This window comes from Sorex fumeus, unplaced genomic scaffold (genome assembly GCF_029834395.1).
Source record: "Sorex fumeus unplaced genomic scaffold, SorFum_2.1 ptg000032l, whole genome shotgun sequence".
Taxonomy (NCBI): Eukaryota; Metazoa; Chordata; class Mammalia; order Eulipotyphla; family Soricidae; genus Sorex; species Sorex fumeus.
Genome location: NW_026606089.1, coordinates 14096566 through 14108955, shown reverse-complemented (window position 1 = coordinate 14108955; position 12390 = coordinate 14096566). Strand labels below are relative to the sequence as shown.

Below are 12390 nucleotides of genomic sequence, written 5' to 3'. Positions count from 1 at the left end.
TGTGTGGGGGGTGGGGGGAACACCAGGCAATGCTCAGGGTTTACTCCTGGCTCTGCACTCAGGGACCACTCCTGAAAGGGTTTGGGACCATAAGGGATGCAGAGGAATGAATCTGGGTTGGCCGCGTGCAAGACAAGTGCCCTACCTGCTGTACTATCTCTCTGACCCCATCATCAACGTCGTTGGTTTTGTTGGTTTGTTTGGGGGCCTCACCTTGCTAAGCTCAGGGTCTGTTCCCTCCCAGTTCTGCACCCAGGGATTACTCCCAGCAGAGCTCAGGGGACCGACCATATGGGATGCCAAGGATCAAATTCGAGTCAGCCGTCAGCCATGTGCAAGGCAAACTCCATCCTGCTGCACCATCACTTCGGCCCCTGCAGCCTGGTTTGGAACATCTCTGAGCTCTGGTTCCCTCATCTCAAATGCAAGCTGGCTATTCTAATAGCATGAAGCCCAGGCTTCCTGGGTAATGACGTTTATAAGGAACAAGTGACCATGACTCAAAAGTCACTGTCACTGTCACTGTCCTACCATTGTTCATCGATTTGCTCGAGCGGGCCCAGTAACATTGTGAGACTTGTTACTGTGCTTGGCATATTGAATACGTCACGGGGAGCTTGCCAGGCTTTGCCGTGCGGGCGAGATACTCTCAGTAGCTTGCCAGGCCCTCCGAGAGGGGCGGAGGAATCGAACTAGGGTCGGCCTTGTCGGCCGCGTGCAAGGCAAACGCCCTACCCTACCCGCTGTGCTATTGGCCATCACTTATGCCTTTCCTGGTCACCTCCTTCTTGATTCCTTTACCCCATATTCCTTCCTCATCTAATCCACCTTGCTCTTTTCTCTTCACCCTTTCCTTTCCCCTTTTCCTAGCTGTCTGCCCTCCCCCTCCTCTTCCTTCTTCCTCACTCTTCCCCTCCCCCGGGTGAGCCTCAGAATAGATTTTACCCCACTGGGACTAAGAACACTTGGCCTCAAGTTCTCTCCCAGAGTCTATGAAGGCAAGAACTTGTCCTGCCCAGGTAAGCACAGGCCCATGGGTACTGCTGGACATCTCCGGGTGGAGGGTGGGTAGTGGCTCCACCAAGGTGGCAACCGAGTCCTAGCCCTGTGCCTTTCCCCGGTAACTATGTAGCACCCATATTGCCGCGGTGCCGGGTGGGGCTGTGTGGGTCCCTCTCCCGAGAGGAAACAAAGGCATATTGCTTCTAACTTATTTTAGCAGTTTTCAGTAATATAAATTTCAGTTCATTTGGTTATCAAAAACACACTGTCTTCTCCCTTTCTTCTCACCAAAAAGGAAACCAACAAGGTGGAGCCGATCTGGGCCGTTCTGGAGGATGGGCGGGGGTGGGGTTGGGGGGGCGCAGAATTCGTGGGTTTCCTTTTCTCTCTCTCTCTCTCTCTCTCTCTCTCTCTCTCTCTCTTTTATGCCCACTAATTTCTCCATGCTGTGGAGAATTTGTCACACGCGCAGGTCTGTTTGATTTCATTAAACAGAATATTTAAGCATAAAAATTGTTTAATCGCCTTGTGTCATTATGAGATGAATTTCATTTTGCATACATTTGCATATTTCATCAGAATTAAGGCTGCTAATATGCAAATGAGGGACAGGTTGCGGCTGAGGTGTTTATTGTAATAGCTGCAGGCTGTTCCACTTGGACAGCTTTCGAGGTGGCGGGGAAGGAGGGGTGCGAGGGCCGGGGGGTGGCTCTGAGCACTCAGGGCGCCTGCCGCCCCGCCTGGAGCCCGGAGGGTGGGCGTGGCCCGCCTGGAGCCCAGAGGATGGGCGTGGCCCGCCTCTGGCCAATCAGCGCAGGGCGGGAGGATGCGGCGGGATGCTCCTGGGAGCAGGTGGCCCGCAGGACCCAGGTGAGCAGCCAGGGTTGGCCCTCGGCATGGCAGGCGACATTCCCCCTGGTCTGTGGCGCAGCTTCTCCCCGCTGGCCGGCCTGCCGTGCTCCCTCCTCTTTGTTTGGGCTTTGTCTCCCGTCCTGCTGAGTTTCTCCTCACCCCTCACCCCTTCCCTCTCCGCCTGCCTTTTGCTCCTCTCTCCCGCGTGCCCCACACCACGCCAGTTTCCTCGCCCTTTGTCTCCTTCCTGTGCTTCCTGCCTGCTTTGTTCGGTTCCCAGCCTGCCTTGCCGAGTTCCTTCCTCTCTTCCCTCCTGCCTCACTTCCTCCTGACGCTCCCCCCACCCCGCCCTGCTGAGTCTCAGCAACCAGGAGGAGAGGGAGGAGGTTGGAGGGAATCAGAGGCAGCCTCTCGTCCCCCCCCCCCCCCAGCCAGATGACCAGTCCCTCCCTCTCAACCCACCCGGGAGAGATCCTGGGGTGGTTGGCAGGATGAGAACACGCAGCGCTTTCCTCTCCAGCATCTGGGGTGCCCGGATGGTCTTTGGAGAACTCAGGGCTTGGGGTGAACTGATCAGCCGCTAAAGGTTTCAAGACAAAGTTATGCAGGGCCGGAGCAATAGTACAGCGGGGAGGGCGTGTGCCTTGAATGTGGCCCACCCGGGTTCAATTGTCCTATGTCGTTCCCGGAGTCCACCGGGAGTGATGTCTGAGCACTGAGTCAGGAGTAACCCCAGAGCACCACCAGGCATGGCAGAACAAAAACAAAACCAAACACTGTCGTGTGACAGTCCCCCCAGTCCAACTCACATCTCCCAGGACATGTGACAGGTCACCCAAAGTTGGGATAAAGTAAGAATGATCCGGAAAAAAATATGGCACACGTTTGAACAGGCTTGAGCCAGGTGCTGGTTTAAACCAACAAAGTCCCTTTTCTATGCCTGTTAGAAGTTTCCCCATCTTTCTCTTGATATCCTCCTGAGACATCCCAAGTATTTGCAGGAGATAATTTGGGGAAAAGGGAAGATTAGGTGCCTTCAACCAACATCTGTTCACTGAGCAACAGCTACAGGCCAGGAGCTTGGTTTGAATCAGGCGTGAATGAGAAAAGGTCGTGTCCTGGCACTGGGGTGGGGGTGGTCGACCCCACGTGCATGTCAGGTGGAGAAAGACACATAAAGTGGGTCAGAAAGGTGTCCAGACCCCACCCCACCCCCAGCCCTTTGGCTCATGCCCGTGGCCAGGTCTTGGCCCACTTTCCTGTTCCACAGCCCCTCTGAACTACGCTTCTTTCTCTCCAGAACACCCAAGGACCCTGCAGAGAATGGTTTTGCTTTTGGGGGCTCTGGGTTTGTTGTTGTTATTTTTTGCCGAAGACTCTTTGAGAATCTCCCGAGAACTGGGGAAGCAGCATCTGCCAGGCGAACCCCTAGCCCACCCCTGCCAGATTAGCTGTGCAAGCCTGCATGTTGGAGCCTGAGCAATTAAAGCAGAATTAATTGGCTAGTAGGCAATCACCTCCCAGTCCGGGCGCGGAGCGAGCGGGCGGGCTGGCCTGTTTTGCTGACTCGACAGACGGAGCACAATGCTCATCGACCAGGGCAGGGGGGAGGGGGGGACGGGGGGAACTGAAGGGGTATCCATCCCCTCTTCCCACCCCAGGCAAGGACCAGGGTCAACCACGCAGAGATGGGCCTCTCTCTGTGGAGAATCCCCTTTCTCCTGCAAAGAACTTTCTGGACTAGGACTTTGCCACTTTACGCCCAACTCAAGGATGTTCTCCGATTTGACTGAAGTTTTTGTCATCTTTCTTCTCTTCCTATTGGCAAAAGTGGTACCTTTCCTATTGATTTTTTTTATTAGTGAAACACCATGAGGTACAGTTATAGACTTACAAATTTTTGTGCTTGTGTTTCAGTTATACAATGATCTAGTACCCATACCTCCACCAGTGCCCATCCTCCACCACCATGGGTCCTAGCATCCCTCTAACCCCCCATCCCCTCTCCCACCCTGCCTCTGTGGCAGGGCATTCCCTTTTGTTCTCTCTCTCCTTTTGGGTGTTGTGGTTTGCAAAAGAGGCAATGAGTGGCAATCATGTTGGTCCATAGTCTACTTTCAGCATGCTTCTCCCATCCTGGGAGGATCCTCCCAACACCCTTCATTTGGTGCTCCCTTCTCTATCTGAGCTTCCTTCTCACCTAGCACATGTGGCTGGCCTCCAAGTCATGGAGCAAAATTCTTGGTACTAATCTCAGCCACTCCTGGGTGTTAGTCTCCCTTTTTGTTGCTTTATGTTCCCCAGATGAATGCAATCTTTCTGTGTCTATCCCGCTCTTTCTGACTCATTTCGTTTAACATGATACTTTCCATGTAGTACCACTTGTATGTAAATTTCATGACTTCATCTTTTCTAACAGCTGCATAGTACTCCACTGTGTAAATGTACCAAAGTTTCTTTAACCAGTCATCTGTTCTTGGGCATTCAGGTTTCTTCCAGTTTCTGGCTATTGTAAAGAGTGCTGCAATGAACAAACAAGTGCAGATGTCACTTCGACTATACTTTTTTGTCTCTCTGGGATATATTCCCAGGAGTGGTATTGCTAGCTCAAAAAATATGGAACGCTTCACGAATTTACGTGTCATCCTTGTGCAGGGGCCATGCTAATCTTCTCTGTATCGTTCCAATCTTAGTATATGTGTTGCCGAAGCGAGCACCCTATTGATTTTTAAAAATCAAATATTGCAGATATGTGTGGCTTAGGAAACCCTTTCGAGCTAGACCCCTGCCTGTGTATTAGCACTGGTTAGGAGGGGAGACTTCATGGGGAAATTGCCAGCTTGCCAACAGCCATGACTGTGTGGGCGGAGGCTGGTCCCATCGTAAGCCATGGGAAGGGTCGTTCAGGGCTGGCACTCAGGAGGACCCTGTGACTTCTTGTGACTGTGAATCGTGGCATCTGGTGTTAATATTATAAATGCCACGAATTTCGTGGTAAAGAAGAAATGTAGAAAGGCAGAGAAGACGCTTGGCAACCCAGAAATGGGACGTGGCCTCGTCTCCCTGCCAGAGAATGAGATTCCAAGGCTGGAACTCAGCCCGCTGTGTGGCCTTCTCCAAGTCCCTTGGTCACTCAGGGTCACCAGTCTCTTTATCTGTCAGACGGGGAGAAGGATGATCAGTGCCCTCAACATACTTCGAGAATTGCATATACAACCCTTCCACCCTTGTGGCCCCCTCAGGGGGCCATAATGAACAGGCAGCATTGAACCTAGCGCTGCTAATGGGCCAGCATTGCACGGTGACTCCTTCCGGGTCAGAAACCAGGAACTAGATTTTCTGGTTTGATTTTGGAGAGAATTTTTTTGGAGATGGAGGCATACCCAGCAAGGCTCAGGGGTTACTCCTGGCTTTGCACTTAGTAATTACTCCAGGCAGTGCTCAGGGCATCCTATGGTATGCTGGGAATCAAATCGTGGTCTGCTATGTGCAAGGCAAATGCCCTACCCGCTGTCCTGCTGTGGTTCTGTTCCAGCCCAGGAACCAGATTTTTAGAGGAACGTGACTCACTGAATCCCAGCTGCCTGGGATGACCCCAGGAGGGCTGCCAACTTGGGCCCTGCCCTTCCACCATGAGGCCTTGGCCAGATGACAAAAACAATGCAATTCTTGATCAGAGACGTAGGACAGTGGGTGCTGGTCTTGCATGTGACCAGCCCAGGATCCATCCTTCTGGGAATCCCTGAGCACCGAGCCAGGAGTCTACCTCATCCCCCACCCAGCAGTAATAGCAATCGCAATAGCCTAGCCCAGGACCATCCATTCCCTAATGTGACAGCAGGTGTGGAGAAATCCTCAGAGAATGTTAGCCAACGGCAGTGCAGACATCAGAACTGGGGGTGGGGGGCTGGGGCGAAGGTCCTGACTGGGGGGCGGGTGCTGGTGGGGGGAGAGGTGCCCCAGATCTGAGGCTGTTACTGCACCATGCTCGAAGTTTAGGTCTGACTAGGCCACGTCAAACTTTGTGATTTAAGATTTCTCTCTCTCTCTCTCTCTCTCTCTCTCTCTCTCTCTCTCTCTCTCTCTCTCTCTCTCTTCTTTCTCTCTCTCCTCTCTCTCTTTCTTTTCTTTCTCTCCTCTCTTTTTCACACACCGTCTCTTACTCCCTCACACACACTCTCTCTCTTCTCTCTCCTCTCTCTCTTTCTCCTCCTTCTCTCTGTCTCTCTCTTTCTAGCCTCAGTTTCCACATCTGGAACATGAAACAAGCCCAGAGAGCCCCTCCAATTCCCCCTCCCCAGAAGAATGCAGTGAATTGGTACCCTGTTTTTTCAGATAAATCCCGAGTCTTAAAAACCAGCCAGGGGAACAAGGAGCTAACAGGATCGGTCCAGCGGGGAGAGGCTCCAGGTGCCTTGGGGTCACTCCGAGCTCCCTTCTGGATGCCAGGCTGGGCGGGAGGCAGCAGGAATCCTGGCCCTGAAGGTGTTTGTGTGAGGAGCTGGGGCAGGGGCCCAGAGGTAGGGGGAGAGCGGAGGGGAGGGGAGGCTCGGTGATTGTGAGGAGGGGGCCCCCGAAACCTGAGCACATCCTGCCTGCAGTCAGATGGGGGTCAGCAAACCCAGACTAAATAGTCTGGCGGGCTGGGCCCTGGGCTGTCTGCAACACGATCCCAGGATGGACGGGTCCAGCCCGAGTGGGGGGCCGGGACGGGGGCTCCCGTAATAACACAGAGCCCTGGATCAGCCGTGGCCGCTCCGGCCTCCCCCGGTGGAGCAAGCTGCAGACTTGCTTTTGCAGTTCAGTTTCCGCTTCTTAATGGGCAATGGGGAGGGTGGCTGGGGACAGAGGAGACCAGCAGGCTCCTCGCCGCATGCATGGCACTGTGTGGCCTCCGCCAGCCTCCTTGGCCTCTCTGTGCTGCGTCAGCGCTCGCCTTCCAACCTGATGGAGACGGGGCGCCCCTCTTAGCATACAGGAGCCTTCACAGAGGGGCACAGAGGGCGTGCATGGCGTGGACCAGGTACCCTGGGACCACATGGCACGTGGGTAAGGGTAGTGCCAGGCAAGAATGCCAACTGGTCATGGAGGCCTGGAGTGCCCGCTCCTTGCAGATGCCCCCCGAGGGCTGCTTTCGGGATGCATCACCAAGGCCATTCCCTGGCAGGTTTCCACTCTCCATGAAGAGGAGGATGCGGAGCTCCGAGAGGTCCGGCAGCTCCCTCCAAAGGCACACGGGATGGACGCCGGGTCTCCGGCTCCAGCCCCCACCGGCCAGGCTGCCCATGACCCTGTGTGGCCCCTCTGGACCCTGGCAGACTCCTGGGGAATGAACGCGGCTTCCCGGTTCCCTCGTGGCCTGTACGAGGGCCAGGAAGGGAGCAGGGAGGGAGGGAATGGATGACCGGAGCTGAGAACTGCAGCCTGGAACCGTGTCCAGCCTTGCAGGGAAGAGCCTGAGCAGGTTCCCCGGGGCCCTCGTCATCCTGAGCACTGTTGGGGAGCAGAGCAAGGGGATGAGAGAGAAGGAGCGCTGGCTTCATGGATTGGGCGCAGGTTCCAGTGGGGGGAGGAGGGGTGGAAAGAGGTGGGAGGAGGGCAGGGGTGACGGCGTCTCAGTTCCCTTACACACGCGTCACACCGTGAGTTTCAGGTCACAGGGAGAGACAACCCCTCCTGGGCCGGAGCCACCGTGCAGTGGGGCAGTGCTTGCTTTACAGGCAGCCAAGGTGGGTTTGACCCCCGGCATCCCGTGAGGTCCCCTGAGCTCCGCTGCAAGTGATCTCTGAGTGCAGAGGCAGGAGCAAGTCCTGGTGCGGCCCAAAGCATGCAAGCAAGCAAGCCCAGAAAAAGACAACCCCTTCTTTAAAAAAAAATTATTTAATTTTTAATTATTTATTTATTTCATTATTATCGTTCCAATTTTAGCATATGTGCTGCCGAAGCCTTTTACAATAGCACAGCGGTAGGGCGTTTGCCTTGCGCGCAGCCAGCCTGGCCGAGCCGGGTTCGATTCCTCCGCCCCTCTCGGAGAGCCTGGCAAGCTACCGAGAGTATTCAATATGCCAAACACAGTAACAAGAAGTCTCACAATGGCGATGTTACTGGGCCCACTTGAGCAAATTGATGAACAACAGGTGGACAGTGTTTTTACAGTGTTTAATTATTATGGGGCTGGAGCAATAGCACAGCGGGTAGGGCATTTGCCTTGCATGTGGCCGACCCCGATTTGATCCCTTCATCCCTCTCGGAGAGCCCGGGAAATGACGGAGAGTATCCCGCCCACAGGGTAGAGTCTGGCAAGTGCCCTGTGACATATTCGATATGCCAAAAATAGTAACAACAAGTCTCACAATGGAGAAGCTACTGGTGCCCGCTCAAGGAAATCGATGAGCAACAGGAGGACAGTGCTACAGTGCTTAATTTTTTAAATATTGATAGCACAGTGGTAGGGCGTTCGCCTTACACGCGGCCAACATGGCCGACCCGAGTTCGATTCCTCCGCCCCTCTCGGAGAGCCCGGCAAGCTACCGAGAGTATTCGATATGCCAGACACAGTAACAACAAAGTCTCCAAGGGAGACGTTACTGGGCCCGCTCGAGCAAATCGACGATCAACGGGAGGGCCTTTACCTTTACCTTTACCTTTATTTTTATAAAGTAGTGCACAACATTTGATTGTATTTGATATGCCAACACCAATCCCACCACCATATTGGGGATGTTTTCATCCCGAACGCCAACCCCTGCCCCAAACAGAACAGAAATAATTCATTTTGTATTGTTGTTAGGGCATTTGCCTTGCATGCAGCCAACCTGGCCGACCCGAGTTCGATTCCTCCGCCCCTCTCGGAGAGCCTGGCAAGCTACTGAGAATATCTTGTTGCACGGCAAAGCCTGGCAAGCTCCCCGTGACGTATTCGATATGTCAAACACAGTAACAACAAGTCTCACAATGGAGACGTTACCGGGCCCGCTCGAGCAAATCGATGAACAACGGGAGGACAGTGCTAACAGTGCATTGTTTGTTATGAATAAACCTCTGAAAGTGACCCAAGAAAGTTTCCTTAGAGGAAAGAGTGTGAAGATTGTTGTATTTCACGCAGGGGCCATTAAACCCTTCTGTATGAGGTCACTAACATGTCCTTTAAAGGGATGCTGAGACACTCCGTCCTCCTTCCCCCTGGACAAGGCAGCTCACCCTGACGCTCCGCTTTGCCTCGCCTTCTCACCCAGGTGCCGCCTTGGGGGCCGCTACCTCCAGGTTGCCCTCTGGACCCAGAGACGGCAGTGTCCCCCAGAACAGGCCCAGCACCCACAGATGCTCACACTTGAGACCTAACTCAGATAATGATGCCCATCCCAGGGGCAAGGCACGGGCTGTGCTCCGCGGCCAACCTTGGCTTGATCGGGCATCTGATAGGGTCCCTCAAGCTCCGCCAGGGGTCGCCGCCGAACACAGAGCAAGAAGTGACCCCAGGAGTGGCCCCATCCCATTCATTGCTCCCCACCCCCCAAAAAGTGAGTTTTCACCAGGACATGGCCAGGCGACATTGGCCAGGAGCAGCCGGCAAAGCCTCCGTGTGAGAACCCCTCTGCTCATCCGGGGTGCGGGTGAGACACAGGCTTCCCACTCACTCCTGTCCCCCCTCCCCCAACTGCCTTTTTTGTTTTTTTCCTTTTGCTTTTGGGCCACCCAGCAGTGCTCAGGGCTTAGTCCCCGCCTCTGCTCAGGGGGCACTCCTGGAGGACTCCAGGGAACCCTGTGTGGTGGGTGCTGGTCTCCAACCCGGCTCAGCCGTGTGCAGGTCCCCCTGACCCCCAGTTTCTTCTGGGACCCTGGGGGAGCCCCTGCACCTCCCCCTAGATCCTAGTGACTCGGGTCTGTGCCCTGTCCTGAATGGCCAGGCAGGACTTGCAGCCATGGTTCTGCCAGCCAAGCAGAGGGTCTCCCGAGGCTGCGGCCAGCCAGCTCATCCGAGGCCCTTCCACCCCAGCTCGCTGCCTGCCCACCGCTCCCCCTCACCACAGAACCCCTCTGGGGAGAGCCCAGGGCAAGAGCACAAGCCCATTTCACACTTGGCAACACGGAGTTCTGGACAGAGGCCCCTCAGCAACTCTCCCTGGCCAGGGAAGCGTGTGTGCACGTGTGAATCTTGGAGAATCCTGGGCAGGCCTGCCGGGCGCTGTCTGGGCAGGGCAGACTCACCGTCCAGTGGGAGAAGCCATTGGGCAGCAGGGAGTCCCCAGGCCAGTGGACACTGGAGGGAGTAGGAGGCCGGTGACCAGGGAAGAGGAGCCGGCGGGGCTGATAGCAGGGGAGCAGGGGTTCTGATGTGTGTGTGTGTGTGTGTGTGTGCATGTGTGTATATGTGTGTTTGTGTGTGTGTGTGTGTGAGGGGGATGGAGAACTGGAAGGTTCCCAGGCAGGAGGACCTGCCTGAGAATGGGGAATGGGATTGATCAGACTCTGTTTTAGGGCATCCCGAGCTCTCTGGACAGAGGACACAGGCCCCCTGGGCTGGAGCGGGGCCCTCCTGGGGAAGCGAAGGTCGTGGCAGGGTCCGTGGCTTTGGAAGGGGGAGTGGCTGGGGCTCCAGGGGAGAAGACCCATCTGTGCCCTCCTAGGGAACAAAGTGAGCTTGGGGTGCAGAGGAGACAGGGGAGCTGCCAGGCTATGCCGTGACCAAGAGTGTTTTGAGTCGAGAAGGTCACACAGTTGCTGTGTGTGTGAGGCCGGAGATGGAGTATGTGCTGAAAGGCAACAGCGGGTGTCTGGGCATGTGAGGGGAGCGGCCAGCACTGCAAGGGAATGTGTGTGTGTGTGTGTGTGTGTGTGTGTGCGCGCGCGTGTGATGGCTTGTGCATGTGAGTAGTGTATATGTGTGTGCGTGCATGTTTGTGTGTGCATGTGTGTGCATCTATGTACATGCGTGTTTGTGTGCATGTGTGTATGCATGCATGTGTGTGTGCATGTATGTTTGTGTGTGTTTGTGTCTGTGTGCATGCGTGAGTGCACGTGCATGTGTCTGTGTCTGTGTGTGTGGAATGACAGATGAAAGTACAATTTGGGCTGGGCTGGGGGCAGGTCTAGAGGGCAGGGAGGAGCAGGAAGAGGGGGCCAGGGGGCACAGGGCGACAGCACCCCAGGCCTGGGAGCCTGGCAGAGAGGGGACTCTGTGGTTACAGGGACTTCCTGGGCCCCAACAAGCATGGGGAAACTGAGGTGCTGGAGAAGCCGTGTGCCCTTCCATGACTGGCCTGTGCTCACAGGCAGCTCTTCAGTAGACCTCTCTGAGAGGGCAGGGCACACACAGGGTGCACACACGGCCGTGGGTATGTGCCAGTCCAGTTCCTGCCTTCAAGAGTCTTGGCAGAGGTCACCAGCACCCTGACCCCAGGGCATTACCACAGCTGCAGGAAGAACAAGGAAAAGTGCAGGAACTCTGAGGTGGCAGCAAGGAGTTGGGTTTCCGAGGCCTCCTGGGGGTTCCTAGGCTTTGCTCAGGCCCCCAGAGGCCCCTCCCAGTGAATCCTGGCCAACTGGGCAGCAGTTTAGTGCTAGAACTGAGGGTGTGGTGCAGCTTGGGCCCTGGGTGGTGAGCGGGGCTCCCTGGCGATGCTGAGGGGACAGGGTGGTGTCAGGGACTGAAAGCAGGCCCAGTGCTTGCTGGGGGGCTCAGAGCAGGGGAGGACAGTCCAGGAGAGAGTGCCGGACATATTCAGGAACAGAATTTTACAATGCAGGATCAGCTCTCAAATTTGGGTGGCCCAGGAACCCAGTCAGAAGCTAGAGAGGTGGGCCAAAGAAAAAGCAAGAAGAGAGAAAGAGAGGATAGAAGGAAGGAAGAAGGGAGGGAGGGAGGGAGGGAGGGAGGGAGGGAGGAACGGGAAGGAAGGAAGAAAGGAAGAAGAGAAGGAGGGGAGGGTAAGAAGGGAGGGAGAGGGGGAAGGAGGGATGAAGGAAGGAAGGAAGGAAGGAAGGAAGGAAGGAAGGAAGGAAGGAAGGAAGGAAGGAAGGATGAACTTACTAGTGCGACGAACAGCTTCCCAGGTGGAAGCTAGTGTGGACTGGGGTCGTCCCTAAGCCCCCACACACCACCGTGGATCTAAGCCATCAAGTGAAGGCCATGTGAGAGTGACCCTAGTCCAGGGGACCCAGTTTCTGGCCCGCACGTGTGCTGAGTCACTGCCTCTGACCAAGACTCCTGGCTTTGCCCACTCGTCCAGGGAGTCCAGGCTTAGCCTCTGAGCCACCGTGGTGACTTTCCAGGACTGGGCTCTGGTGGGCAGGAGGGACTCGGGCTGTCCAGAGAGCCGCGGTCCATGTGGGCCCAACCTCCAACCACTTCTGGCCAAGTCACAGAGGACGGAGCAATGACATCTCTGGGCCTCAGTTCCCCCTCTGTGGGGTGGGACAGCAGGCTGGCTTGGGTTGAAGGCGTCGCCCAGCACTGCCACCGTCTCTTAAAGTGCACGAGACTCTCTGCAGCCCTGCCTGCGGCTCCTAGTGGCTCCCAGACTCGGTCTGCCCAGC

The 12390-nt window shown here is 55.6% G+C and overlaps 1 non-coding gene across 1 annotated transcript; it reads right to left on the bottom strand.

Annotated features, from left to right (window-relative positions):
• Positions 1 to 4464: 4464 nt before the first annotated feature.
• On the bottom strand, positions 4465 to 4571 carry LOC130025929 (U6 spliceosomal RNA). The gene has a single exon (XR_008792824.1). It is a non-coding gene; the product is annotated as a U6 spliceosomal RNA (small nuclear RNA).
• Between the last annotated feature and the right edge of the window lie 7819 nt (positions 4572 to 12390).